Genomic DNA, 11681 nt, shown 5'->3' with positions numbered 1-11681 from the left:
CAGCTCCTTACTGTTGTTGCCCTTGGAGGTGGGCCTGCTGTACACCTCTGGTAAGATGATCTGTTCCTGGATTAGCTGTGTGGTTTTGATCCTAGTCTCACTGCAGGGACTTTAGCTGCAGGGTTTTACCTAGCCTGTATGCTAGTTCTGGGCTGACTCTGGAGGGGTATGAGGAGTGGGGGGCAAGAGAGCACAGAAGCTCTCACACACACTCACCAGTGTTGTGTTTTGGTGCATCTGCAAGACTCCCAAGAGCACGGCAGAAGTTCTTACTCAGATGGTGAGCTGTGCTGGGTCTGGCCGAGTGGGGGAGGTCTGGAGATCGTGGGCAAAGGCCTCTTATGTGGCAGGCCTGGGCTTGGAGTGGCGGGTGGGTGCAGGACAGAGCAGAAGCTTTCCCCCACACTCACAGGGCCTGGGGTTGGTCGGAGGGCCCAAGGCACAGTGGAAGTTCTCACTCAGAGGGCAGGCTGCACTGTGTCTGGTGGGCTGCGCTGGGTATGGCTGGGTGGGGGAGGTCTGGAAAACGAGGGGAAATGCCTCTCTCACGTGGCAGGCTTTGGCTTTTAGCAGTGGGTGGGCACAGGACAGAACAGAAGCTCACCCCCACACCCACAGGGCCTGGGCTTGGTCGGATATCGAAACTGATATTTTAAAAAAAAATAGTTTTGTGAGCTCACATAGTATACTAGTGGGCGGCCATGCTATATACTGCACTATGATAAAGTCTTCCACTACACTATTTTATGGCTTTTCAAAAGGTATGTTCTTCCCCTGGAAATGTCCCCACCTCTTGAAAAGAGTTGCCCTGTCAGAGAGAGAGGAATTTGGCATTCATTCAGGGTTCTCAGTTGGCTCTGGGCAGTGGGGCTGATACATGTTCTTCCTCCCTGCCATTGTAGAGGGAGCAGTTGGCAACCCTCAAACCCAGAACCTCCTGGCTGTGGTGTCTGAGGACACCCCCATCTCTGTCCTGGGAATACAGACACATGCTGCCCTTAGGTGATCAGGAAATGGAAGACATGAAAGGGGACAGAAAGTGAGGGTGGTCAACCCACTGTGTGAAACCTGAGAGTGAAAAAAAGAACAGTTGTCTGGGGGCAGCGAAGAAAAGCACTTTGACCAGTGAAAAACTTGACACTGGGATAGAGGGGCTCTTGGTTTGCCAGGGGATAATGGTGCTGTTTGTTTGTTTGATTTATTTATTTATTTTGCATTACCAGGGATTGAACTCAGAACCCTGTGCTTGCCATGTGAGCGCTTATTCTACTGAGCTATCTCCCCAGCCCAGTGGTGCTGTTTTGAGGCTTGCTGGCTGGGAATCTGGAAAGAGCAACCAAGTGGACAGGGAAAGGAGAGCCACAGCTTCTGGGTTTTGAGAACAACATGCACAGAAGCTGCTGTACTTATGTAAGAGACTGCTGTGTGGTTCATTTCTGAGCTGCCCCCAGCCCATTACCCTGGCAGTAGATAGGAGGCAACTGAGTCACATCTCCATGTTGTCACCCCACCCACCTGAGAAACACACTTTTGGTGTCTTATAGTGCAGTGTTTCTTGCCTTTGCAGGAAAAGGATGCAGAATTAGTGAGAATGTAGGTGTCTCAGCCCCACAGCCACCACCACACCTTAAAAAAGGAAAGATCACCTTATTCGACTGGTGTTAAAAAAGTGTCTGGCAACTGACAAGTTTAAGGACATTAAGCTTCTTAGAATAATTTTCAGATATTTCTAACAATAAACTCTGGAGCAGGGAAATGCAGGAGGAGTAAGAGAGAGAGACAGTTCAGATAAGGAACTGGAAGAGCAAATTTAGAATCTGAGGCTGAGAATCTGCAAGGTCACCCTTGATTGTGTCATTTAGTGCTGGCTTCTACCATTCTCTGGGTCTCTGTGGTTCTCCAGCAGGGCAGTCATAATGTACACAGAGAATGTTTGGATTCCTGCCTTGAGTTTAGAGCCCAGAGGAATCAATTTAGTAATAACTACATTACACAAAATGAAAGATGCTGTGGTGTGCTAAGGAGGGGTTCTGGGAGCTGCTCACTCTAGGGCAGACTACAGAGGATTCATTCTAAAAGATTTAAAAACTGGGGCACAGTGGTGCATGCCTGTAGTCCCAGCACTCAGGAGGCTGAGGCAGGGAATCACTGTGAGTTCCAGGCCAGCAGGGGTTAAAAAATGAGCTCAAGGCCAATGTGAACTGCATAGTGAGATCCTATCTCAAAAAGGCAAAAACAAAACAAAACAAAAACCAAACCACAAAACTATGTAAAACTTGCAGCAATTCTAAACCACGTTGGTGATGAGAGATTCCTATCTCCTAATTTAGCTTAAGATTGAAATTCCTTTTGGGTTTGCTTTTATTTTAAAAATCTTTATTTAGACATAATTCATGCAACATGATTCATCCATTTAGAGTATTCAATTCAGGGCTAGAGATAAAGTTCAGTAATTGGCCCATGCTTAACATGTGTGAGGCCACAGGTTTGATCTTCAGCACCATACACCCAGGCACACACACACACACACACACACACACACACACACGCACACAGACTAAACTGTACATTTATTGGTTTTTTAGTAAATTTACACAGTAGCTACCACCACAATCTACATTTAGAATATATTCATCACATGTTGAATTTGAGTAATACATATGTAAGCTTCACATTTTCATTGGTAATACTTTCAGGTTTTCACGCCACATGGACATTAACTTGGAGAATGTTGTTTACATTATTTGCCTTTGATCTAACTGAATTTAGCTACACACATTTGTTTCAAAAGTAAGTTCACAATGGTGAGGAGTTACTTGGGGTCTGTGACTGCAGGCAGTTTTTGCCTGCAACTCTTGTCACTTACATGTTCCCGCATTTAAACCATGGATTCAAAATAAACAGTAAGAGATGGAAACTGTTTTGAAACTACTTCTTTTCTGGCATACCTTTCTTTCTTTCTTTCTTTCTTTCTTTCTTTCTTTCTTTCTTTCTTTCTTTCTTCCTTCCTTCCTTCCTTCCTTCCTTCCTTCCTTCCTTTCTTTCTTTCTTTCTTTCTTTCTTTTCTTTCTTTCTTTGGAACCGGGGATTGAACTCAGGCCATTGCACTTGCCAGGCAAGCACTTATTCTATTGAGCTATCTCCTTGCCCCCTTTTCTTTCTTTCTTTCTTTCTTTCTTTCTTTCTTTCTTTCTTTCTTTCTTTCTTTCTTTCTTGTGTTTATTACAGGGGATACAGGGTCTCACTATGTAGATTGAACTCGCAGTGATTCTCCTGGGATCACAAGCGTGCGCCACCATGCCCATTCTCAATTGCTGTTTCAATGTGCCCCAGGGGTAGGGCCAGCACTACAGGCCAGGGATCAAACCCTGGTCCCTTTGTCTGCCTAAGTAGGCACTTTAATCCACTGAGCTATCTGACCAGCCTTAACAATGGATTTTTAAAATGCCAATATTTACTTTTCTTTAGTCATTTTCTCAGATTTATGAAAACTTTGGAAAACTTTCACTAAATTATCACTATTATTATTGTTGTTGTTGTTTTGATGGAACTGGGGATTGAACTCAGACCCTTGCGCTTGCCAGGGAAGTGCTTATTCTACTGAGCCATCTCCCTGGCCCTTTCACTAAATTATTAAAAAAAATTGGTGACCAATAATGTTGTGGAGAAAGCTTTTTTTTTTTTTTTTCTGAGACAGGATCTTACTGTGGAGTTTAGGCTGCTCTTAAGCTCACTCTGTAGGCCACGCTGGTCTCAAACTTGGGAGAGTACTTGTGTCTCAGCCTCCCGAAGGCCGGGATTATAGGTGTGTAGCACCATGCCCAACTGAGAAAGCATTTTAATGAAAAAAAATTGAGACTTTTTTTCTTCTACAGTACTGAGGATCAAAGTAGAGCCATTGTATGCTAGGCAAGCCATTTGCCACAAGTCACACTCCTGCCCTTCTCTGGGACATTGGAAGTCACTAAAATTGGTCCTAAAGACAAACATGTAAGTCTCTTCTGAACTTTATGGAATTTCTTATTAAATTTGATGTTCATGACTCTGTCCAACTTTTCTTCATGTCTAAGTCTTGCATCTGGTCATTCACATGAAGGGCTTTCTCAAGTTAAAATTACTAAATCATACTCTTTGCTCCGAAGATAGGCCTCTAAGTCTTGAGATACAGTTGGACATGAAGAAGGGTAGATTGCATGAAGTCACTGGCAAATATTTCTAAGCAAAACTGAAGAACAGAACCTGTAGTGTTTTTTTTATTACTGCACAGACCAGTATGTAGGCATTTTCCTTCTTTTAAGAAGTACATTAATGGGACAGGTAGCTAGCACAGCAGCGCAGTGCCTATTTGGCAAAAACAAGGTCCTGAGGTTGATTCCTGACACTCAAACACACATATTCAAGCATGAATACCTGTGTGCACACAACTATAAACTAATGTCGCTGAGTGTACCAACATGTTACATTTAATTTTGTTGAAATATTTCATTTTTAATGAGATGTGGTGCTGCATATCTATAATCCCAGCTATTTGGAAATTGATATTGGAAAATTCCAAACTCAACTGTAACATGGCCAATTTATGAAGCTTCTACTGTAAGATAAAAAATAAAATGGGATGGGAATGTGGCTCAGTAGTAGAGTATTTGTCCAGCATAGGCAAAGCCTTGAGTTCAATACGTCATACTGAAAAAATTGCTTTTTAATTCTTATTTTTATTAATGTGATTATATATTCATATATATATGAATATTTAGATATGTACTCATAAATGTGAATGTTTGTATATATAAATAGTATATATATGATGTTAAATAAAAGAAAATATTTCTTTTCTGGCTCTTACTAGTTATTTCTTTATATGATATTACTGAAAACAGTTTTGTCATAATGAGTGAGGAGTGTTAAAAATTTCTGCATTGTAAGATATTTGACCATGTATTTCTCATCTTTGACAATTAGACTTCTGTTTGGTTTATTCTTTTAAAAAGCTATGGCATCATATATTCCTTCCTGCAACTTACTGTATTAGGATCTGGTTTAGGGAGATTCACTTCTGATGCCCACATGTACTGAACCAGATGCTGGAACAAGTGGTTTTCTAGGCGTTGCTTGGTGCTGTCATTTTTTAAAATTTTTATTTTTTATGTACTCAGTACAGGGTCTACAGGGTCTCACTACATAGATTGGACTCATAGTGATTCTGTTTTCAGACTCCCAAGTGCTGAGATTACAGGTGTGCGCTACTATCCTGGCCACTGTGCTCTGCTTAAGCAGGCACTGTAGTCCACTGAGCTATCTCACTGGCCTGGTGCTGTCATCTTATTACTCTCATGAAATAGGTTTTATCATCTTCATTTTATAGAGGAGGCTGAGAGAGAGATGAGAAGAGAGAGAGAGAGAGAGAGAGAGAGACAGAGACAGAGAGACAGAGACAGAGAGACAGAGACAGAGAGACAGAGACAGACAGAGAGAGACAGAGAAAGGTATTTAGCAAAATAAGCAAGATTATGCAGAAACATGTAGTAGGTTTGAGTCAAGATCTGTCTACCAATGAATGTGCACAGTCTAAATGGAATTTAATACACATCCATAGAGATAAAATAATATAAATAATACATGCAAATTATTCAGGAGAGACCTAGAGTAACACTGTTCAAGTCAGGCATTGTCACTGAGGACTCTCACCATCAAGAAGGCTTTGTAGGGAAGCCTCTCACAGACCTTCCAAGGAGCACTTAGATTTGGAACCTGAAAAGAGAAGAGGCTAAACATGAGGAAAAATTAGATCTGAGGACCTAAGACCTGAGTTAAAATGACTTATAGAGATCTGTTGAGGGAAGACAGTTATGTCCTTCTGATCTACCTGCAGAAGATAGTGAAATCCTGCTTTCCTCATCTCTACAAGTACTGTCAAGCTATTTCCTTTACACACTCAGATAGTGGGGACTGAATCATTCTCAGCCATCTTCCAGTACAGGTTTGGATTCCAGAAACTTGATCTGGTGCATTCAGTGTAACAAAATATTTAGAACATGGTAGCTATGAACAAAACTTCTTAGATTTTTCTCAGAACCTTATGATACTTAAGTTATCCCAAATGCATGTCTATACTGTCAAGTACATACATACAAATATATTTCTCTGCACAAATGGTAGCTATAACTATGACATACGCATCTTCTGCACCTTCCTGCATTTCTTATTTAATGTATATCATAGTTATATATCAGTATAAACATCATTTTCATATCAGCATAATATCTGCCTCATTTCTTTTTCTTTTTAAAAAATTTTATGTATTTGGTGCAGGGTCTCACTATGCAGCTCAGACTCATAGTGATCATCCTGTTTCAGCCTCCCCAGCACTGGGATTATAGACATGCATCACCATACCTGGTCTTGGTAGCCAGGTTGGTGTGCCCGGTGTGAAACTGGCATGGCATGCATTACTGTGGATCAACCCTGGGTCCTTGTGCTTGCCTAAGCAGGCACTGAGACTCCTGAGCTGTCTCCTCATGCTTCTTTTAATAGCTGTATTTTATTTTTATTTTTTATTTTGAAGATAAACAAATTTAAACCAATGCATAATTTCAGAACAAGATTATAGGAAATCAACAATGGTTGTTATATTGCATATTGCTATCTTCAAGTAGTTGACTCCCAAGTGTAAACATCGTAGTATCTTCCTAGTATAAGAAATTAATTTTTTTTAAATCCAACAAGTAAAACAGCTTTGTGAAAGGGAAAGTAACTGCATTACATTGTATTTCAGCTACATGCTGTGACTGATTTATTTAATTCAAACTCTATTCTTTGCCCCTTTTGTTGTTTCATTTGTTTTTCTATTACAAAGCACATGTCATATAAATGCCTGGAGCTTATAACTTTAATGCATATGAATGCATCCACAGGATAAATGCCTAAAAATGGAATTTCTGGGTTAAATGGCATGCAAATTTTTAGTTTTTAAGAATAGTGCCAAAATTTCCTTCACAAAAGTTGATGCTTAGTTTAGAAAAAATTAACTAAAGTGAAATTATTATCTTGTATAAAAAAAAAGTGTCCATTATCTGTTGGCCCCACCAAAGCTGCCAGCCATGAAAGTATGAGGATTTCAGTTCCTTTTTTTCTGTTTTACTAGCAATGAACAGAGGTATTAACTTGGATAATTGCACTGTTGACTTCTACTGGTCTGTTGAAAGGAACAGCTAATGTTTAATTTGTTTTTTCTTTTTTGCCATACTGGGGATTCAACTCAGGACCCTGTGTTTGCCAGGCAAGTGCTTATTCTACTGAGCTATCTCCCTGGCCCTTAATTTTTTTCTTCTTTTTAAGTTTTTGGACCAATGTTGCATGCTTATATCAGGTGATCTGAATAACTAATTAGAAGACAACAGTACACAACATAACAACCATTGTTGAATTCCTGTCATTTTTGCTTAGTGAAATTATGCATTGCTTCTATTTTTTAAATAATTTTTATTCTCTTTTTAAAAATACTGTATAACAAGGTCCAGGGAGACAGCTCAGCAGCATAGTGCCTGCTTAGCAAGTGCAAGGTCGTGAGTTCTATCTCTGATGCCAAAACAAAAAACAAAAAAACAAAAAGCACCATATAACAAGAGAACAAGCTATCAAATGCACCATGAGGGGAGAATTGAAGACAAGAAAAATCTGTGCTCTGTATGCACTTTCACACAGAAAAGTGGGAAGGGTTAAGAACCAAGTACAGAGAATTCATGAAAACAGAATCTCTGCCTCTCCCTAGGTCCCTCAAAGCCTTGAAAAGGCTGCATACACAGAGTAAGCATCTTGTTATTAGAGTCTTCAAACAGGCAGAAGAGTCCAGCAACAGAATTCAAACTTGAGTAAACACCTGGAGAAAATGAGAACGTCTGAGATGATCAGCAAAGAAAAAGTGTGGGCAGGGCAGGCAGGGAAAAGAGAGAAGTCTTGGTGGGGGGAACCCAACAGGGTGGGCAAAGAGGAAAGTTTAGGGGGTATAAGAAAAAAACAGGATTGGTGAAAAGGGTTTGTTACTGTATCTTTCTGATCATCTTTCAGGCTTGGTCTACTGAAAATCCCTTTAATGAGTTCCCACCACCAGGAATCAAGTTGTCTCTGCTTCCCCTCCACTGCAAAACTGTTTCTGTCCCTTCCCATATGACACAGGGCAAGGCAGTGTGTGTCTTGCCTTTATCTTCTCACATCTTTCTTCCTCTAAATTAAATGGCTCATAAACCCAGCCAGAGCATAACCTAATTTATGCACTAGCGTTCTCATCCCAGCACTTCTTTTCTCTCTTGACTGAATATGTAAGGGAGGGTGAAGGAATCAACCACATGCAGGCTTCAGTTTGCCTTGCTGAAAAAAAGTTGAGTTCTTTTTCTTGCTCATTTCTTCACCATGCCCTTCAGGACAGGAATCCTTTTGAATATCAAACTCAAGAAGAAGCTACAGCTGAGATGCCTGATGAAAGCAAAGCCCAGAGACTTCATAAACCATAAACTAGAAGTTAGGGAAAGATGTTAGGGGATCACAAGGTCGTACTCTTCGGCAAATGCAGGAATCTCCACATCACAGGTCTGTAGTGACAAGAAACTCAAGCAAGTGTAGGGAATGGATCAGTGTGCAGATACTTAGTTCATTAACATTCCTCCTCATAGCGAGTCCAAATTCTCTTACATGTGCCATTAGTCCAATTGTTCTATCTGGAGTTATGAGAAACAGATATAAATTCTTACTCCTCTGAATGCTGACAGTGTTTATTATGTCATTTCTCTAGAACTTCTTAGGCCTTAGCTTGAGAAATTTGAAATACTAATTCATCAACCTATGAACAATCCCTAATGCGGCAGGCATTTGCAAAAGTGATAAGCATACCACTTCTACAACTATGTTTCATCAAGTATGATACCCATGTTGTTGACATTTATTAATTCAGTAAAGGATGGCTCAGTGGTCTAAAAGCCTGTCTGGCAAATGCAAGGACCTGAGTTTGATCCCTGGTACTGAATGCCATGCCAGCCCTGAAACGGCATGGTGGCACACACCAGTAATCCCAGCACTGGGGGAGCTGAGACAGGAGGATCATTATGAGACTGAGCTGCATAGAGAGACTTTGTAATAAATAAGTTAAAAAAATTGTAAGTGGGTTATTGGGCCAAGGAGATAGCTCAGCAGAATAAGTGGTACCGGGGCTTGTCTGGCAAGTGCAAAGGTCTGAGTTCAATCCCTGGTACCAGAAAAAAAAAAAGTTATTTTGGCAAGGACTACATTGCAAGAAACTGAGGTGGCCTGAACCCACCCAGAGAATATAAATGACAACAAGAACATGAGACTCTCAGTTTAATAGGCCACAAGGAACTATTTCTGCTACCAACCATCTGAGTCTGAGATAGTGCCTTCCCTAATCAAACCTTGAGATAAAACCACAGCCCAACCAGGACCTTGATTTCAGCTTTGTGAGGTGCTGAAATGAAGCACAACTGTGTACCTGACACACAGGAATTATGAGATAAATAAATGTGAATTATTCAAAGCTGCTCAGTGCCTGGAAACACAGCTGTCAGCACAGATAGCTAGATGAAACTATCTGTAGAAAAGGGAAAATATTTGTATCTGACAAGGGGTTGATATCTAGAATATATAAGGAATACAAAACATGCAATAGCAAAAAATTGTTTATTTTTTATTAGTACATGATTGTGATACATAATGAATATATTCATTGCAGCTAATTGGTATGTGCACATTTTTCATCATAATCCTTTTTACTTGAGCCCTTCTTTTCCCTCCCTAGAGTTCTTTTTTACCTGTCAAATGTCCACATACTGTTCCCTATAATGTATATTTTATTGTGTCTTTAAATTTTGCATACTTTGGGTTTCTCCTACAAAAAAAATCATACATTACTTACCTTTCTGTGTCTGATTTATTTCACTTAGCATTATGGTCACAAGGTGCATCTATTTTCCTACAAATGACTGAAGTTTATCCTTCTTCATGGGAGAGCAATACTCCATTGTGTATGTGCATGCTATTTTGCTTTATCCAATCATATATTGACAGACATGTAGGCTTCTTTCAAGATTTAGGTACTATGTATTGTGCTGTCATAAACATGGTGTGCACATGTCAATGTAAGACAATATCTTGCCTTTTTCAGGAAGATACAGTGGTACCTCACTTCATAAATGTACCTCTTTCCATGATTCTAGTCAAAGAATTCATCCAAAATTCTGGCTGAAGCCAAATAGCAAGCATATACATAGGAATATGGAATATAGAACAATTCTGTGACCAGAATTGGGGAAAGAATTAAATTCACACACCAAAGCACAGTGGAAAATGTCTGGAATTAGGTGAGTACCTGGGTTAAATGAATTGTCCATTTTCAGTATATTTGAGGAATCTCAGTACTGGCTGCACTAGTTGGCATTCCCACCAGAAATGCCCAAGTGCTGTGCCACAGCACTGCAAGCCAGAAGCAGGGGCCCTAGGGCCATGGGTTGAACCTGTGCCCTGGGAAGCCAAAGCCAACCTTTCCTTTATCAAAGTTGATTACCATGGCTATCTTATCACAATGACTAAAAAATTAATGGATGGTTATCTCAGGTACTTTGTCACAGTGATTGAAAGCAGAGGACACAATCATAACACAATCATGTTCATGTAACCAGCTATTCTGTGTGATCATGTGTCTTCTAAGAGGTTCCAACATTTTCAAACAGGCTGAAAGGTACTATGCGTACTTCAAAGTTAAAAATAACTAAGACATGGCTAATACTGGAAGTAATGAAGTGACAGATAGACTACTTAGAATTGGGTCCACCCTTCTCAATTTTTTGGTCTCTTTTTAAAAATATTTTTATCTCTTCTCTAGCACATACCTCCACATGCCCACCCTCACCCACACATTGACTAGAATTTCTAGGTCATGGTTTATACATAGTTTTAATAGTCAAACAACACAACAATGTTCTTTGTGGGTTTTTTCTTTCTTTCTAGTTTTTTTAAAAAATGTATTTGGTTGTTATAGGGTCTCACTATGCAGCTTGGATTCATGATGTTCCTCCTGCTTTCAGCATCCCCAGAGCTGGGATTACAAGCACATACCACCACATTGAGTCTTGATGGCTGGCTCAATACCCTAGTGGTGGTGCCGGGGATTGAGCTGTGGTCCTGGGCACTTGCCTAAGCTTTCCTAACCAGGCATTTAAGTGCATTGAGCTATCTCACTGACTCTGATTTATTTATTTGTTTATTTATTTATTTATTTATTTAAAATCTGTTTTTAGCACTTATTCTATTGAGCTATCTTCCTGGCCCCATGGTTTTTTTTTTTTTTTTCTTTGTTTCTGGATTTCTTTTTTTTTGAGAGATAAATCTGGAATTTATTTCATTTTAAGATGTCTTGCTATGTACTTCAGGCTGGCCTCAAGTTCACTACATAGCACAAGCTGACCTCAAACTTACAGTGATTCTCCTGCCTCAGCCTCCTGAATGCTGGGATCACAGGTACACACTGTCACATCTCAGAGTTTTGTTAATCTTATTATTCTTAAAATATAAAAATTGTTCTGAATACAGATGTGTTACAAAATAAGATTATGTATCTTGATGGCACTAGCAATAATGCACAATTAGCTCAGCCCTAGTTTCTTTTTCTTTTTCTTTTT

General features: G+C 39.9%; 1 long non-coding RNA gene across 1 annotated transcript in view; it reads left to right on the top strand.

The window, feature by feature from the left end:
• The window catches only part of LOC111813924, a 40441-nt gene extending 30085 nt beyond the window's left edge, over positions 1-10356 (top strand). The window contains exons 2-3 of the long non-coding RNA XR_002819045.1: positions 3876-3990; positions 10221-10356. This is a non-coding gene — a long non-coding RNA (uncharacterized LOC111813924). The remainder of the gene's footprint in view (positions 1-3875; positions 3991-10220) is intronic.
• The last annotated feature ends 1325 nt before the right edge of the window (positions 10357-11681 follow it).

The sequence above is a fragment of the Octodon degus genome, unplaced genomic scaffold, assembly GCF_000260255.1.
Source record: "Octodon degus isolate 3935 unplaced genomic scaffold, OctDeg1.0 scaffold00240, whole genome shotgun sequence".
In the NCBI taxonomy this organism is placed as follows: Eukaryota; Metazoa; Chordata; class Mammalia; order Rodentia; family Octodontidae; genus Octodon; species Octodon degus.
Note: the sequence above shows the minus strand (reverse complement) of the source record. Positions and strands in the feature narration are given on the sequence as shown.